We start from the raw sequence: 18,532 nt of genomic DNA, 5'->3' as shown, positions 1-18,532 counted from the left end.
ATGCGTGGATGACTCAAGCATCAGATCAAAAATAGAACCAAAAACAAAACACAGTATGTGGTTGTGTAGTGGTCTGCACTAATCTAGTGATGTACACGAATCACTGTGGGTCAAGTACAAATACAAGTTCAAATCCTCACCGCTGACCACCAATGTTAGAACTGGGGGTCTTAAGTTGGCAGAGGTAGGTACCTTTGACCAAATAGGGACCCTTTTAGTCAGGGTAAGGGAGATACACACTTTAGATAACCCCTGCTCACCCCCTTGGTAGCTTGACACGAGCAGACAGGCTTATCCCAAAGGCAATGTGTAAAGTATTTGTATCAACACTCACAGTAACACAGTGAAAACACCACAAATGGACACCACATCAGTTTAGAAAAATAAAATATCTTTATCTAAACTAAACAAGACCAAAACGACAAAAATCTAACACACAGATACTTAGTAGAATGTCTTTTTAAAAAGTTGTTGCAAAAATAAACTTGTAGATGATAATTGCGACACTTTAGTCCCAAAGCACCTGGAATGCATAACGCAAAACAAACAAAAGAGTCGTAGAGAAGGAGATGTGTTGATTCTTCTTGCGCTCCGGTTCCGATGTGACAAGATGGCACCTCGATGCGTTGGGACGATCCGCTGAGATGCGACAAAATGGCGTCTTTGCTGCAATGCGACAACGTGGAGGTGATGCATGCACGCCTGATGGCTGTGCAGCAAAATCGGTGGTTTCCTGAGCCATGACAGGCCCTCCGACATGCTTCTCCGGTGATGCGGTGGCACACTTCTTCAGCACTGCGACAGGCCCTGCGACACGCTTCTCCGGTGATGCGGCGAACAGTGGCGACACGTTTCTCCAGCGATGCCACGGCCCTGCGGCATGCTTCTCCGTTGATGCGGCTGCGAACAGCGGGAGTGGCGGCACGCTTGATCAGTGATGCGACAGCAGTGGCTGTGGTGGCAACACTCTTCTCCCTTGTTGCGTCACGCTTCCAGCTTCCAACAGCAAAAAGGCCTCACGTACAGTTACAGGCCCTCCTGGCAGGTTTAGAACTCCCAGCAAGGAAGTTCAGGGAAGCTGGGGGTGAAGTCCTTTTGTGCCTGAGACTTCAAAACAGGAGGCCAGCTCTTCTCAGGCCATTGGAGACTTTTCTTCAGATTGACACAGCACACAGCAAAGTCCTTCTTCAAGCAGGGGGACACAGCACACAGCAAAGTCCCTTGGTCCTCTCTTCAGCAGAAACAGCAAATTGCAGGACAACCACAGACACACAGCAAGGGCTGTACTTCTCCTCAGTCTCTTCAGCTGTCCTCTTTGGCAACAGGTTCCTCTTGATCACGAAGTAGTCTAAAGTTTAGGGGTTTTAGCTCTCATATTTATATCCCAAAACTCTATGTTCTCTATGTGTGAGTGGTCCTGGACCCAGTCCAAACCAGTGCTGGGTGCACTCTGCCAGTGCACATCTTCTTCCTTTGTGAGTGTGGGCCAGGGTAATCAGACACAGGTGGTGCCAGCATTCCAGAAGCAGACACAACCCTATTCAGGACCTGGTGCTACTCCTCCCACCCCTCCAAATGCAGATCGGCCTATTCAGCCTAGTGCTGACTCACCCATACTCCTGGAGCCACCCCAGCCCCTGTCACTCTCAAACCAGACAGTCAATACACAAACAGGCAGAGGCACACAGAAAGGTTGAACAAGGAAATAGCCACTTTCTAAAAGTGCTATTTTCAAACACAGAATTTAAAAACCATCCTTCCTAAAAATTGTGTTATTGAATTATGAGTTCAGGGATACCAGACTCCATGTTTCTATCTAACTCCTATGGGTAGATATACAGGTAAACATGTTACACAACATTCCCCATTCTGTCCTATGGGCAAGATAGCCAATAGTGAAAAACGAAAATGGCAGTATTTCACTATCAGGACATGTTACCCACACTAGTATATGTCCTACCTTTCACAGACATTGCACCCTGCCCCCTGCCCAGGGGGGTACCTTGGGCCTACCATAGGGGTGTCCAATGTGTAAGAAAAGGGAAGGGTCAGGCCTGGCAAGTGGGTACACTGGCCAGGTCAACATGGCAGTTAACAAACTGCTCATAGGCACTGGAGTGGCAGGCCTGAGACATCTTTTTAGGGCTACTCATGTGGGTGGCACAATCAGTGCTGCAAGCCCACTAGTAGCATTTGAATTACCAGCCCTGGCACACTTAGTGAACTTTACTAGGGACCTACTGGTAAAGCAAATATGCCAATCATGGATAACCAATCACAATAACAATTTCCACAGGGAGCACTTGCACTTTGGCACTGATCAGCAGTGGCAACGTACCCAAAGCATCTAAACCAGCAAAAACAAAATCTAGCACATTGTCATAAATACAGGAGGTAGAGGCAAAAAGACAGGGGTAACTACGTCAAGGATGCCAGGTCTAACAATGAGGATCACTCATTTTCCCAATCTGAAATCATTCGAGGCATGGCTACCTAGGGTAGAGAAAACACACACTGGTCTCCACGTGCAGATGGAAAACTCCTTCCATATCAAGACTTTATTATATCTTTTTCTGAAATCAAGCTTTCGCTTTAATAAAACAAAACATATTTTCGGATTGAATGCATCAAAAAGAGTTACCACTTGGTAAAGGGTCATTACCTTCATTGGAATGCCACAGCAGCAGCTCCACTGAAAGTACAGATATTCCTAGAGGGATCTTCAAATTAAAGCAGCATGGGAGAGGAGACCATTTTTAAAAAGGTGATAGAAGAAAGAAATCTCTGAACTTCTTGAGGAAGGTAAAATATGTAATATAAAGTTTTAGTTGTGAATAACACAAAAGGCATGCAGACAGATCTTGTAAAGAAGGGAGGTTTAAGGTATCTAAAGGCAATGTGGAAAGGTTGTCCAATTTCCTAGATTGATGATGGTAAACTTGAAAAAACTGTCTACTATATACATATAAGCTTCTTGACTCTTTTCTTTCCTGAGTATGGAAAGCTATGACTCAAAAAAGTACCTAGCATGATACAACTCCTTAGATCTTTTAATATCTCTTAGGAAAATGCCACGTCCTCTAAGAACACTTGCTATATCAACATATGGAATAGAATGACAGATTTACCTTTAGGATATATCAGAAAACTGGCCTAGAGTACTTCTGGATGGTAAAATGAGTTACCATTCAGCAATCCTGTACTGCTCATCATGCGACCAGAGCTGCAGTACTGTTGCAGCATTTATCGCAGCAGTTAGCTAATAATCATTACTAAACTGCATGAGGCTTGCGGTCAGGGTTATTGGTTATGGCATGCCCTTGCCTCTCTTGCAATCCTCCACCAGATTTCTGCACTTGCTTGGTCACCCCTAATTCCTGCTAGTACCCTCAGAACTAAAAGCATCCTTAGAAAGCTATAGCACTTCAGTTTGCAGCAGCCACCTTCTGAACAAATCTGTATAAGGAGTAGTATATGTGAAGACCTGGAGGGGAGGGGTGTAGGTCACCTGTCATATATGAAGGCTTGATTGGGCCCACACTGTGGTTGCAGGCACTGCCCTACCAATGATGTTCAGCTTCTTATTGTCCACGCCATATGAGGTCCCAACAGTGCTGGGCCACTTCCTTCTGTAGGAATGGTACCAGTGCTTGCCTGGTGTAATTCCAGTCTGTTTGTAGAGTCTGTTCAAGCTTTGCGTTGATTACCAAAACATAATGAGTACCAGTTTGTCATTGACGAATTGCCACGCTTGATCACAAATAAAGACAAAAGATAACTGATTGAAAATTATGGCAACCTGTTGCTGCAGTTGTGTTTCATAGGTTGGATCGCGTAATAGACTCTCGTCTCGTTTTCCTCTCATTGTACTTAAGATCTGTGGGGGATACCAGTGGTTTCACCAGGTAGTGACTACAGATACAGTTGAGTGACTCCAATAAATCAGCTGTCATAGAATGAGGCGCTGCTATTGGTGAAACGGACCATTGGTGCTCCAGGATTGGTTGCGACTTTACAAGCCGTGAAACATGGCGGAACCTCGGCACACTGCACACTCTGGGGCTCTTTCAGCCTGCATGTCACCCAGAAGACAAGCCAGGATACCGGGTGAGCTCTTCCAGTGGTTCTAGATGATTCTCTTCGTCAGCACAGTGCACCCGCTCCATAGGGACAGATGGTAAACATTCAATCATGTCCTTTATCAAATATAGTCAAATCCGCATTGTTTTCTCAGTGACCGCAAATTGCGCAGAGCATGTACGAGTGATAGGTATAACCGGCGTGGGCTTGAGCGGGCACAAAAGCTCGATGTTTATTATCCTAACAGTGGCTGTTTTTCGCGAATACTACAAAATGTGTAGCAGAAAGCACAAATAGAACAACACATCACTATTTATATAAATGTCCCCTTGTGCTTGCACCGAGGACCTGCACGCTTTGAAGAGCAAACCAGTGTTCAAAGGAGATATACAATATAACAGATATAGACTCCTTAAAATTGCCAATTACATCCTTAATGTGAAGCAAAATGAAAAACACTTCAGAAATTGAAAATGTCAGCAGCATTTTAATGAACAGAGTGAGTCTAAATCAATATCAGAGCCTCCCTTCCTTTTCCATCGTTTAGACTGCCAGGTCTATAAAGAGATATCAGTAAATGTCACGAATTGAAAAGCAAGTTACTTTGAAGCTAGGAATCAATTGCTAGCTGTGCTCTGCTAAGCATGGCATGTATGGAAGGCACTCTTGTCATCATCCCCGAGTTTGCACCATTGCTACCTCAGCCCATGTATTCAGCACAGCCCCGGCTCGTTGTGCCGAACCTCCTGTGAGAGCCCCCCACCACCCCACTGACCACCTTATTTTTTATGATGTCCTCCCCCTACAGGTTCTTTAGAGAACCCGCAGGGCTCGCTCTACTTCCTATTTTTTCTGTCACTCAGAGAGACAGGTCCCACACACCACTGGTAAAGGATAATGTCCCTTGCTCCCGGTCCCAAGGACCGGGGGGTACCAGGATCTTGTTTGCATGGCCAGGTTAGACTAAGCAGAGGAGATGGCATAGACCATTGGTATTGTGCAGGTGTGTTGGGCAATTAAGCGATGACTTCGTCTCAGCAGTACCCGTTTTCGACTCCTGCAAGGAACTTTCATCTCCTTTCTGGATCGTCTTACTGGGTGGAAGGTTGACTTTCACCAAAGGAACCAGATCATTCATAAAAACAGAAGCTTCTTCGTTAGTCCCGTACTTTTTCAGGGCCCCCGTCCCTGTTGCCGAATGCTTATATAGGATTTGAAGAGAGCAAACTCTGTTAATTCATGATGAGGCAACTAACACAGCCATGCCACCGAAGGCTGGAAATGCCACGTGCTGTCTGTCTCTAGGGGATATTGATTGTTTTTACATTAAAAGCAGGTGTTCGTGCGATGTAGAGCCCTGTAAGATTTCTTTAACCCAGGCCATGCTTTTAGTGAACACCCAACAAAAGTTTCTTGCATGACCTACTCGCTGGTTTTCGATATTCTTTTTGTTTGTACCAGTTCCCACCCCTGAAGCAGTTCATTTGACGTCAACTGGGAATACTCTTGTAGTTGCTAAGACAATCTCTGATAAGACGCTGGTGCTAGGATGTTCACGAGAGGCTGCCACAATTCACGGCCTTCCACAGGCTTAATACTTCGGAAAGCAAGGGGAAGATATTGTAGTTATTCCAAGCACTATATTCTTGCCCAGTTCAATATCCATGGGAGAGGTTAGCAAATCAGCATCATTATTCACCTTGGAGGCATTCATCTTAACCAAGGTATTTTATTTGGAACCCTGTCGTACATTCCACACACAACTGTTTTAGAAAGACTTATCTTGACCACTTTAATATGCCTAATAAATTTAGAAAGTCCTTTGGATAAATGACCAGTTTTCCAAACTCTCACTTTATTTTTTTGTATTTTAAGGCGGGTGTACTCAGAGTGGTATTTATTTGACTGCTGCTTATAGGTTTTAATTTTAATTGTGTGAAGACCTCCCATTTTATTGTGCATTTGTCTTAGGCTCACCTTCGTTACAGGCCCCCTTGTGGTTCTCTACCGCCCCACTCTCCGTTCCACCATGGGGTCTTTTTCCCGGTTGAGTGGAGAGAGCGTGAGGGAGAGAATCAAGCCCCTGCTATTTCCGGCCTCCTACACGATCGCAGGGTTTGACGGTCTAGTTGTTCTTGGCCTAATTCCATTTGAACACGCCAATGATGACACGCAATGGATGCGGGCAGCGAGCGCGCCACTGGCACGCTGAAAGCAAGCCCTTCTGCGCCTGTCCATGCATGGACCGCGCTCAGCGCCAGCCACCCTGCCGGTTTCCCACCGCTCGGGGTAAATCATTATCACTATTCACGAGATGAACTGGTTCTCTATAGAGATTTCTGTAAATAGTGCCCTGGACCTGTGTTGAAACCACAAGACCCTTGAAATCTTAGAACTTGCCCTCAATGCTGGCTCACCCTGACAAATATCAAAATTTAAAGGTGCTATCCCTACAAGGCTTGCTACTATCTTTCCAACTCACACTTATCAGCTACTGATTCGACTCCTACCAGTATAGGGTCAAAATATTTCAAAGCAACGCTTATGAACGCCAGGTAACTAGTAAAAAATGCCTTGGCTTTTGCTTATTTTTTAGAGCTTTATCAACTAGATTTGGCATTTATTACAGAGACCTGGGCTGATGCTGGGTCAGACCCTGACCTTATTACGGCTTCCCATCTGGGGTTTGCCATTTCCAGATTAGATCATTCATTAAAAAGGGGGGAACTAGTAATCAACCCTTGCGAACATCTGAAAGTCTCAATTGTGCCCCTTCGAGCCATATCGAATTATGAAGCATTAGCCTTCAAAATTGCTCTGACTAACCACTACTCTTTTAATGGGGTTTTAATGTATAGGCCTCTGGGCCCTAGATGGGCATTTCTGAATAATAGCAGCCAACTGCTAGATATTAACGTTCACTTCTCTGATTTTACCATTTTAGGAGACTTTAATTTCCACATTGAAGATCTGGCAGATAAAGATACCTCTGCCTGTATTGACCTCCTGGAAAGTGTGGGTCTCTCACAGCTAGTTAAAGGGCCTATGCATGCGGCTGGCCATTCTCTTGACGGACATTTCTCAGATAATCCCTGTCTCAAATTTTCATCCATTCTCCACCTGGCGTGGTTGGACCATTCAGCTGTGATGTTTTGCATTAATCTGGAAGTGGTAGCCGATCCTGTACCCCCCTCTTCGGCTAAAACGTTAAATCGCCCATGGCATAAAATTACTCTCGAAATTGTCAGGACCTACCTGAATAGCTCTAAACCTCGAATCTCTGTGGACTTGGATGAGGCTACTAAAATCGACCATAATTGGATTACTGGTAACCGAAATATCTTGGCACCATTAAAAACCATGGAAAATAAAAGGACTGCCCCTTCCGAGCCGTGGTTTGATGATAGCCTTAGATGGCAGAAAAAAATCTGCAGCAGGCTTGAAAAGAAATGGTGCACTCTTTGTGAAAAGTTGGCCTGATATATGCTGTTGACTAGTTCTAGTGGGCACCTTGTATCAGTCCAAACAATCCCTTATTGGTTATAGGTTAAAGAAAACCTTTATTGAAAGCTATCCTAGTGGTAGCTATGGAGAGCAGCCCTCAGGCTAAGTCTTGAAGGAATGTAAAGCAGCTTGTTTTACCAGTCTATAATCTCTTGAGTCACTAAAGGAAAGATATCCACACCAGGTATATATATAAAATATATGTATTTATTATAACACGCCCTCCTAGTCTCTTTATGAGACTAGAGGTCAAAACTCATAAGTTACAATTCAATAATCACAGTAAAATAGCACAAATACACGTCAGGCCCTAGGGGCAAGCCAAACCATATACTAAAATAGTGGTATAAGAACCACGACTTAACTAGACACAAGGCCTAGAGCCTGCAGAATCGCTGGGACCCCAAGGAACCACCCAAGGTAGTGACACAGGGGACCCACGGGGGCCGTGTGCAGTGTGTGAACACAGCCGCGAGCTCCTGTTAGCTGGGGAAAGTTGCGGTTAGATTTTTAAAGATTAGGGACACTTAGTAATGAGTCAGGACCAAACCCTTTTGGACTTAGGAAGTTCTAGGGATAGCACCCACGGGAGCACCAGAGTACTCGTGTTACCACACCCAGGGAAGCCGGGTGCATAGGTGTCTTTTGGTGTCGGGTCACGTCGTCGATTTCAATGGGAGCTGGTGAAGAAGTGCTGCTGCCGTGAAGATGCGAAGTGTCCAAAGAGATCCAAGCCCGTATCGAAGATGAGAAGAACCTGAAAGCAGAGGGGACAGAGTCTGGGTCACTTGCCAGTGACCAGGAAGGCGATGAGCAGATACCCACCGATGTCGGGTGATTTCAGGTGAAGGAGGTGAAGCTAGACTCTTCAGCCATGAGGACCAGGAGGCGTCAAGGACGTCCAGGAGCTGGATTCGAGCTGTCTCATGAAGGATGTCAAGTGCTGCAGCGTCGGTGCCCAGATTGGACACAACAAGCCTTGGCAACAGCAACCCACGCAGAAACAAGATAGATGCTTCGGTGCAGACCAGCAAGGTCTGTGGGACTCACCACTTGGATGGGAGTCAGGACACGTCTGGAGCAACCAGAAATGCCCACGGAAATGCAAAGTTACCCCCTCAGGGACCCACCAGTCAACGGACCAGTGATCACGAAGGGACCTCGAGACAAAACACAAAATGGCGACCCACGAGTCACTCGGAATGACCAGGCCAACAATCTTCAGTGGATTCAGTGCTCGAGGTGGGGGTTAACAGTCAGCCCAAGCACGACTTCAAGAGTCATCAAGAAGTCAATGCACTTTCAGAAATGCACGGAGACAAGGAGTTCTGGTTCCACAGTACTCACGAGGGCTGCTGGTCTCAGCTTTGCTGGGGACTCAGGTCAGCTTCTGAAATGTCTTGAAATCCTCTTCCTGGGCTGCAAATACTTTGGAGTCCGGCGGGAGCTTCGATGATGCAGACTGGCAAATTGCTTCGTTGGTGCCTGCCAAGCAGGGGAGTCACTCCTTGACCCAAAGGGAGATTTTTTCAGTCCTCTGGTCTTGAGCAGAGTGTCGAAGGTCCAGGATTCAGTGTCAGAGTTTCGTCCAGGGTAATCTAAAGTCCTAAGGACAGGGGTCCCATACTTATACTAAGGTAGGGGGTTGGACATACTCAGGGGACCCACCTATGTGAGGGTTTGGAAAGAGGGGTGGCTACACCCACTTCCTTTGTCCAGTTTCGTGCCAGAGCAGGGACTGGAAGCCCCTGAACCGGTTTGAGCTGGACTATGCACAGGGACACCAAATGTGCCACCAGTGCAGGACTTCAAAGCACTCTGAGATTGCTCCCACCCAGCCCCAATACACATAAGCCTGTCTGGGAGGTGGTTACACCTCCCTGTGACAGGAAACCTATTGTCCAGACCTCCCCTGCCAGAGTTTCGGTCAGAAGCAGGAGGCCAGACCCGTGTCTGTGGCTGCGCATCCATTTTGTGATGCGAGGCCTCTATTACGTTTCTACCGGGTATACCAGTGCAGTCATGTCTCTCCCTCTAGAAGGGTGGCATCATACTCCCACACCAGATACTGATGTGGGGGTATGATTCAAAGGTGTTTGACACCAAACACGACATGTTTCCTTGCAGCCAGTCCAAAGTTAGCATTTGCTGTTTGGTTATAATGCACTTAAGAGTATATGGTCAGGCTGCACTACCAACAGCATCAGAGAAGGGTCTCCAAACGCTGCAGAGGGGCTCTGCTCATGCAGGGGCACGCTCTCACATAGGAACCAAGCACTCTGCCTTCAGGATTGATAAGGCCTGCCATAGGAGTGACTTATAGGTTTATTTGTGGGTATATGGTGAGATATAGTAAACCTATATCTCAGTAAGGGGTGCATGCACCACCTTACCCAGGCTGCAGTAGCAGACCTGTGGTGTCATTTTGGGTGGCTTTCGAGGGGTGGCATAATACATGCTTAAGCCCCTGGTAGGCCTCTGGGGTACCTATGCCTAGGGTACAGAGTATACCATATACTAGGGGCCTACTAGGGAACCTCAGTTCCAATCTGAACTGTACCTAAAGTACCTTGAATCATTTTAGAGAGGAAGCAGCTAGGCTGGGGTCCCAGCCAGACTAAAATAGAAAAACAGTGAAACACTAGCAAAAAAGTGGGGGTAAACGTGAAGCAGATCCTACTCTCCTACACTCATTATAATTATAATGATAAAATCTCTTATAATAATCTATTCTGGATGACAAAATAAAAGTTTCAACTGCTAAAAAATGTTATTTTCCACTAAAATGAAGAACTCCCTTAATACCCCAAAGAACATTTTGCAACAGTCCAAAAGTTGTGCAAACTCCCTGAACCGAAAAACATTGGAGTAGAGCAAGAATTCTGCGATCTTTTAGCAGGCTTCTTCTAGGCAAAAGTAAAAGTAGTCTTTGATTTTTTTGCCTCCTCTCATCTTGCGAAGGGAGGGCTCATAGAGAAATCCACTTCCTTAAGTTTAGGGGGAATTAATCTTACGGACATCCCTGCAGAGAATACTCCTATCTTTGAAACTTTTAACTCCATTTCTGACTCACTCGTTCTGACTCTTCTTGGTCAGACAAGATCTGGATTGTGATGGGACCTGTGTCCTCTGAAGGTTCTTCATTTGGTTCCCGAGGTTACAGCCAGCTACCTTAAAGGTATTTTCAATAAGATGTTTCTTGATGGGTATTATCCAAGAGAGTGGAAGAGGGCATCCATTCTTCTTCTGCTGAAGAAACCAAATCTAGATAACAAGGACCCCAATACCTATAGGCCGATTTCTAGATTACCTTTTCCGGCTAAGATCGTAGAGAAGGCTATGAATATAGAAGTATCTCAGTTCATTAATGACAACAGTCTCCTGAATAGCTCTCAATCCCGGTTCTACATAGCGCCGACTTTGTCCTTATTAATGTCTCAGAGGAAATCACAGAGGTCTAGGACATAGGCGGGAAGATGGCCTTTATCCTGTTGGACCTCTCTGTGGCCTTCAATATGGTTGATCACGGTATTCTCATCAATCGACTTTTTTGACTCAGGCATTAGGGGCAGGGCACTGGAATAACTTAAATCTTTTCTTGAAGATAGGGAGCAACTGGTGGGGCTTGAGGGGTTCAGGTCTTCCTTGTTTTCCTTTCCCTGCGGGGAGCCGTAGGGCTCCTCATTGAATCCAACACTTTTTAATCTTTATGTCACACCCCCGGGCACTCTGATAAAGTCATTCGGATTCACGATTGTGACAAATGCAGATGACACACAAATCATGGCATCCTTTGCTGGTAATCCAGAGGACACCGCGTCTAGATTTCATGGCTGTGTGCAGGAAGTTGGAAAATGGATGTCTAAGAACTGTCTTAAGCTAAACGCAGGAAAACTGAGGTGCTTTTATTTGGGCATGACACCTCTTTCTGGACACCTAGTTGGTGGCCGCAGGAACTGGGAGAACTTTCTAATCCGGGCACCAAGGTAAAAAAACTGAGGAGTCTATTTTGACACCAAACTGTCTTTCGAAGGTCAAATGAATGCTATGACCACTTCCTGTTTTTTTTTATGATCAAACTCTCAGGAAAGTGCTACCTTTTATTCCTTTAGACCTTCAGAAAGCTGTAATTTCTGCACTTTTTCAATCAAAGATTGATTATTGCAGTGCTCTCTTTTTTAATATTCAATCTAGATTCTTAAACAAATTGCAGGTCCTCCAAAATGCAGCAGCAAGCCTGCTGTTTGACATCCCAAAATATCAATCAGTGGCGCATACCCTGCCAATATTGCATTGGCTGCCAGTTAGAAGGCAAATTAGATTTAAGTCCCTCTGCATCACCTTTAAAGCACTAAATGGGATTGATCCTGATTGTTTTACATATAGATTTATGTGGTTTGTTCCAGAAAGGCAGCTTCGTTCGGCATTGTCTTTTAATCTTGTTACTCCAAGGGCAAAAACTGCATCTTGGCGGGGACGAAGTTTTGTGGCTGGCACAGTCAGCCTGTGGAATTCCCTGCCGTTGACACTTAAGAATCTTCTCATTTTTCGCAAACTTTTAAAAACCTGGCTGTTTAACAAATAAGAGAAGCCTTCAACCAGCCTTTTTACATTTTCTGTTAGCCCTTCTAAAACCATATCTGCTGCACCTAGACATCCTTGGGTATTATTATTTCATGTAATAAATTATAATTTCGTTATAAATTATAATTTCATACCTTTCAGATATTTTAACTAACACTTCTCTCCTGCTAGAATCATGCAAATATTTGGAATACTCCTTTTAGAATAGTTGATAATTCTTTGGTTCCATAACAACAATCTTCCCTCTCACTTTTCTTTTTAAAGTACCAATGACCTAGTCTTGTGTCAGTTGTTATGTAATCTCTTCATTTGTGTACTGATTACTAAGCCTGTATATACATAATTTTTCACATAGGAAATCTTTCCAATTGATATCATTAAAGAGGATGGAAGCAATATCCTCCTTGATAACTCTATAAAATAATGGTACAAATATATCATTGTTGTTGGAAAGTGGTTTATTAGTAGTGATAATTAGGGACCTGCAGGTAGTAATAAGTCCACAAACACAATAAAAGGTTCAGTCAGGTTCTCAATAAATTATACCCTAGCTCAACTCTTGGAAGCTGGCAATCAGCAGGCAGGCTGAATTTAGGAGAAGAAGGTGTGTAAAGCATTAAAAAAAACAATACAGTAAATAAGTAAGACACAACACACAATAAAAATCAAACACAAATTTATGAAAATAGGTTCTCATTTTATGAACAAATAGACTCCAAAAAGACAGAAATCCAATGTACCAAATGGGAGATATGATTTTTAAAGAATAACCTATTTCTAGTGCCTAAGAACCAAAAGCACCAACTTGGGACATCTGGTTGAGCTTGACCGTGCCACGATCAAAATTTCAGGGTGACAGTGATGGAGGGCTGGCCGGATACACAAAGAGGGAGGCCTCGGTCAAAATGTTACCTTAGCACTTAGAAACATTTTTGGGAGTTTTTTCCTCTTGTCGTCGAGCAAGACAGTTTGTCATGCTGTATTTGCATCAACGTTGTCGGCTTCATCCAGCGCGAGCCCTCAATCAACTCCTGGAAGTCTTGTCAATGCCTGGAGCTTCAGAGCTTTCGGGAGGACAAACCTGAAATCCAGGCTAGGTTGCGGTTTAACATCAGAGCACTTGACTCTCTGTCCACTTATGGCGCTTTCAATCAAAGTTGCTCCAAACTTTGCAATTTCTTCCTGAAATTCCCCTTGTGGGTTCAAAGAGTCCAAAATAGCAATCCAAGGGTCTAGAAGCTCTGAGATGGTCCTGGGAATGTTATGCCTATGTTTCCCACAATGGACCTGGCCAACTCCTTAAAAGTCTGCTGAATGCACTTCAGATGGGTCCTTCTTGGTGAAGATGATGCAGGTGGAGCTCTGTTTACCTGTTACTTTCAGGGAGCCCACTCCTTAATCATTGTGAAGCCAGGCAAAGTTCTTAGGGCTGTAGTTCCAGATTGTGTAGCAGGTACATTCCTTCAGAGTGAAATTCTTGGGGTAAAGATAAGGCTTCCAGCAGGGCAGTCCGTCTTCACCTTGTTGTTTCAGGCAGGAATCTAAGTTGCTGGACAATGCTCTCATATTTATTCACAGTTCCTGGTTGACAAACGGGTGAGCCCCTGACCAATGGCATATTCTTGACCCAGAAAGCACTATTCTTCCAAAATTCAAAATGTGGAAACCCTCTCCCAGAGGTTAAGATCTGGCTAATCTATCTCACTGGTGAGGCTAAATTTCCCTAACACTCCCCTTCCCGCCCCTCTGCTAATATTATTACAGGGGTTCCTGTCTGACTGGGGGTGCAGGATGTGAGGTTGAGCCTGTGCTGCCCTCAACTGGCATTCCCTCTTTGAAACCAGGTAAGCTACTCCACCCCGTCCTGCATTTTGCTCTGCAGCCTGCAGTTCTCCTCCAACAGGAAATCCTTTGTCTCTAGTCAGGCCACTTCTTCACACCTCATTAAGACAGCTTGGCTCAGCCTGGCCGTGGCTGACCAATAAGAGCAGGGCTGCTGGAAGGCTGGATTTCTGTGATAGTTATAATAAATCTAACAGTGCCAGGAGTATATTGTTTAGCTCCTTTCTTTCAATAGTTAAACTTTAATAAAGTATTCCCATGTTAGCCTTTGGAGCCTTTGTGCTACGATGGGGAAAAATGTAATTGGCCAATTTTCCCTCACCAGGGCATATAAAATATATTTTATAACGTCCCTGCTTATAGGTACAAAACACCCTACACCTGGGGTACCTTTAGGTCCCAAGTCAAATTTGCTTATGATTTACTTTTAAAAGCAGCCTGCAAGGCAGGGCTGGCTTTTCAAATGACAGCAGGCACCACAGTAGTGCACAATTAATTGCATTAAATCTACTGGGCCTCTAAACCTACATGCCCTTACATGTACCAGGGGCTTACAGGTAGGTTATCATTCCAATTGTAAATACACCTAATTACCATATATCTTTCAAACAGAGCACTGGTCCTGGTTCTGGTTAGTAGAGCGTAGGCTGCGATCAGAGTCAGCTGCTACCAGTAGCAATCAAAATCAGTGAAAAGTGGATGACTTTCTCACATGTCCCATCCCAGATAAAAGGTGATGGGTAACTAACCTACACCCTGTTAGTTCTCATCACCTAAGTGGAAGAACCTGGAAAGTCCATCTATGGCATGGGCAGTGCTAGGTCTGTGTTCCACTGTAAAGTCCATTCCCAGTGGGGAAATCATGATTAAGGTTCTAACTCTTTTATGGAGGTTAAATACTTGTGAGGGAGATAGAAAAAAGGGATGCATCCAATTTGGTTCTGATTTTGGTGATGTGAAGCTGCAGCCTAAGTACAGTAGTGAGGGTAGGGTGATGGGCAACCGTTTGGTCAGAAATGGCTGCCTCTCAAGGAGCACTCGTCCTTCTCTCCCTTCCTTTATCAATTACAGATCGCACTGTCATGAGCCATCAGGCTAAGAGGACAAGCATAATCTGCAGGCATTATATAGAAAGCATTGTCTTCGAGTGCATCGTTTGTAGTGAATCTGACCTAACCAAGATGGCCACCGCTCTGGGAGGATAAACCCTTCCTATTTCTATTTCCATTGATACTCAGTGTGAGATTCAGGGTGAAGAGGAGCAGCACATACCTCTTCTATACCTATTGATTCCATGTAGTGGGAGCACCAAACGAGTGCCGATCTCTGGGGGACTAAAAAATTTAAACCTGGTGCCCGGTAGACTGTACATATTTGGATGGGGGAGTGAGAGTTTGGAAAGCATAGAGGAGCGGGTGTATTGAATAAGTTGGCATTAGCTGGGAGTGATACAGGCCTCAGGGCGAAGCCCTGGCCAGGCCACTCTACACCAACTCACCCGCTGGAAGGTCAGAGTTCTGGGCCACATTTTGAAGTGCTGAGTTGCTTCTTCCTTCGGCAACTTGACATAGTCACAGTGTCAACATTGAGGTAATTAGAGCCGGATCTAGGGCTCCACAGCCAGTGTCTTCACAACCAGGGGGTGGTGAACAGCTAGACGCCAACCTCCTCCTCACTAGCCCAACTCATTGACAACTGGGGATTAGACCCGGGTGCAAGGCTCAGCATTCTACATCTTCACTTTAGGTGGTAGGCATATGGCTATACCACCAACCCTCTTGTCTTTCCTCATTCTCTCCAGAGATTGGTTCTAAGGCTCCAAATCATCATGAGAGGTTGAGTATGAAAAGAGACATTACTCTCACACAGAGTTAGCCATGTTGGTTAATGGCTTAATGTAACAACTGTCCATGGTATTGGTGACTCCTAAGAGTTATAGTATGATCTTGGTGTCATCAGTGTGAAAGATGATATAGAGTCCCTGGGTCTGAATGATGAGTGCCAGAGGAGTCATGTACAAGTGTAAGAGAGTGAGGCTGAGTGAAGAGATTTGCGGGACTCTACAGATGAGCTCCGTGGGTTCTGAGGAAATGGAGTGAGCTTTTACTGTTGCATGCGTCCGAGTGTGAGGTTGGCTATCCCCTCAGGAGATGGATTTCAGTGTCTAGAGTTGTGGAGTCTGGAAATGACTGAGTATTGCTAGGAAACTATATGAATCCCCTGACAAAATAAAATTATGGCATATACATGCCTACCTCCTTTCCTGCCTGTGCATCAAGGTTGCTTGCTGTGTAGAGCTGTGTAGATGTGTTTCAAATTGAACCCAGGGCACACTCTTTCACAATTTGCATGCCAAACAGTACAGCAAGGCACATTGGTGTGGTGTGCTGTATGAAAAGCAGAGTGCAGAATTGTGAAACAGATAACAAAGCATGAAATATCTTGGTTAGTCCTGGGATCCACACTGGTGGCTAGAGCAAAAACAGGCACCCTTGCAACATGGGGCAACGGTCTCAGCCGTGGAGTAAATAAGCAAATATTTCATAAGTGCTTTAGAACTGCACCATAATATGTAAATGTGATCAGTTCCTGCACTCATTCTTTCAGGCAGGGCAGGCCAGGCCAGGCCAAGATTCTGCCTAGCTGCATTGTGTTGTGTGTAATGACACAAATATGCCCCCTTGTTAATCCTGTGAGTGTGTGAACAATGTTCAGGCATTTCCATGTGAAAAGCCACAATAGGGTAACATTACCTTATTTACTTGTAGAAACATATATTGTGTTACACATATCCCTGTGTAATTGAAAGTGATTTAAAAAAATGTCCAAATGTTACAATTGTCACTTCTGTCAAATTCCATCATGTATTATTCGTAACATATTTCTATCTCTTTCCAGATAGACAAACAACACCTTCTGTAGATAAGCCTGTCCATGATGCCCAACCTGTTGATGGATACCATCCTGCCCTCCATGGATATAGACACCTTCCAACAACTCCTGGATTCTTTGGAAACTTCTCCTCTGCTCTTGGCAAGGGAAGATGATGCTGCATGGTCTGCAGATGAACCGACACCCAACGGACCTGGCCAGTCTAGCTTTTCCATCGCAGCTGAGGACTCCGAGGACCCCCAAGATGTCTTTCAAGAGGTGAGTTTTAGGAGTCCAGCAATGAATGACTGATGCGGTCCAGTTGGGATGGAGACAATAGTAGGCACTCTTGAAGGAGTCCATTGGTGTCTAAGTCCTATAAGGTCTTAACAAAGGCAATGATGTTCACCCAGTCTTGCCTCCATGGGAGTGATGAGTCCATAGCTGACATCGCTGGTGTCATGATGCGGAAGGAACAACACCAACCTTTTACATCTGACACCAAGGTAGTTGTCAGGCAGCTGGGGGCCATAAATAACAGCATGCAGTCCCTGGAGCACAAGATAGACTCCTTCATGTCATCAATCAGTACCCTTAATAGCAACGTCATTGCTTTGTTGGCAAACCAGCAGACCTTTGCAAGGGATTTTAATGCTGCCTTAATGCAACTTACAAATCCTGGTGGGAACAGGGTAATCTTCTGCCTCTGATGTGTGTTGGCCTCAGCTGCCTCCCATTCAAACACCATCAATTGCAGGGGAGGCAGAACACCCATCAGAGGAAGAAGATGTGGAGTTCCCCGGTTTCTGTTGAAGAACTGCCAGATGAACATTTGCCCAGTTTTCTAACAGTCCTGTGTAGAACATCATGCCACCTTCTTTGTCACCCAGTATAGTACTTTTTTTTGTTCAGTTGTTAATCTTATCCATTTGTGTTCTTAAAAGAAGCATACATTTGCCAATGTCAATTCCTCACTGAAATACTCCTCACTACTAAGTGTCATCTGAAATGTGTTACAAATGAACTTTAGTTGGTCATCAAAACGTAACCATTTACTATCATTATTGCCTTTTTTTTATAACTATATTTACCATTTTAGTACAATATTCCAAAGCAATCACAATTGTTCACTGCCCTGAACATTACAATTGAAAAATATGAGATGACAGCTGATGTATCAATACAATAGTTGTCCCGGCATATAGCAATAATAAGAGAAGAAACAGCCAAGTTTTAAAATACAATCCCAAAAGCCCAGCCCCATCACTGATCAGAACCACCCGTCACACAGCAGCTGGTCATTGAGTCCATCCAACCCCGACAGCCACAAGTTCGGTCATATAGTCAGGAAGATGCGGTAACTCCAAGGGGCAGCAGAGCAGTGGATGGTGAACAATTGGAAACAACAAAACAGGTCATCCCACCCCAGCTGGGACTATGCCTCGTTCCAGTTGAGAGTCAGCGGCTTGTCGAATGGTTTCCACATAGGACCTGAAAGGTCCCAAATATCTTTGGGGCGGGAGGCGCTAAGAAGTGTGCTGGAATATACTTCGCTACTGGTGTTACAGTGAGCCACGCTATTGAGCCAACTCTGCAGAGTAGGAACTGTCCTACGGCCCCAGTGTATAGTGATTTCTCTCTTGGCCAGCAG

This window comes from Triturus cristatus, chromosome 4_1 (assembly GCF_964204655.1).
Source record: "Triturus cristatus chromosome 4_1, aTriCri1.1, whole genome shotgun sequence".
Taxonomy (NCBI): Eukaryota; Metazoa; Chordata; class Amphibia; order Caudata; family Salamandridae; genus Triturus; species Triturus cristatus.
The sequence above is the reverse complement of the archived record's forward strand: the minus strand, read 5'-3'. Positions refer to the sequence as shown.